Source organism: Onychomys torridus, chromosome 5 (assembly GCF_903995425.1).
Source record: "Onychomys torridus chromosome 5, mOncTor1.1, whole genome shotgun sequence".
In the NCBI taxonomy this organism is placed as follows: domain Eukaryota; kingdom Metazoa; phylum Chordata; class Mammalia; order Rodentia; family Cricetidae; genus Onychomys; species Onychomys torridus.
The window spans coordinates 13909104-13909986 of record NC_050447.1 but is presented as its reverse complement, the minus strand read 5'-3'; positions in this window follow the sequence as shown (position 1 = coordinate 13909986).

Genomic DNA, 883 nt, shown 5'->3' with positions numbered 1-883 from the left:
AGCACAGTGGGCGTTGCATAAGAACTTGTTGGATGAGTGAATTTAATGGGGTGCTGAAATTTGTCAAAGTCAAGCAGCTTGTCCAAGATTGCAAGGAAGTGACCTTGATGCACAGCAGTGACAAGAGAGTCTGCCACTACTCCCCCACCTTTGAGACAGGGTTTCTATAGCCCAGGCTGCCTTTAATCTCATACTCCTCCTGCTTCTGGCTTATGAGTGCTGGGATTACAGATGGGGCCTGTCCAGCCTTTGGATTCTTCTCTACAGAGTCTTCAGTAGTTCATGGCAGTCTAAGACTTAAACGCTGGCCTCTGCATCATCATTGCCTGTGCAAAGGATGGGCCCAGAACTCCCTGCCGTGCCAGTCTCTCAGGGGACCTTGTATGCTGCTCAGTAACTTGGAATTCTGCCCTGGACTCCTAACTCATCAGGTGCCACTGTGATCTCTGTGAAGCCTCAAGCAATGGCAGCCCTGTCTGTTGAGTAGTGTACAGAGTATAAATGTCTTAGATGACACCACAGCCCAAGTTGGTGATTTAGCAACGGAAAGGTGCAGTAAACAAATTGAGTCAGAATGAGGCTTATGGCAGTGCTAGAGAAGCCAGAGGACAACTTTGTGGATTTGGTTCTCTCCTTCCACCTTTACATGATTTCTGAGGATCAAACTGTTATCTGTCTTGTGCGGCAAGTGCCTTTATCAGATGAACCATCTTAGCTGTCAATTTTTAATTAATTAAAAATCATTTCCTCCTTTTTTACTGAGCTAATTTGAAAAAACCTCTTTTAAGTCTCAGGGGTGTTAGATTATCAGGTGTCCCAGACTGGGCATATCTTGGTCTGTACTAGGGAAGTCCTGTCTGCCACATCTGTGCACCTGTTGAGT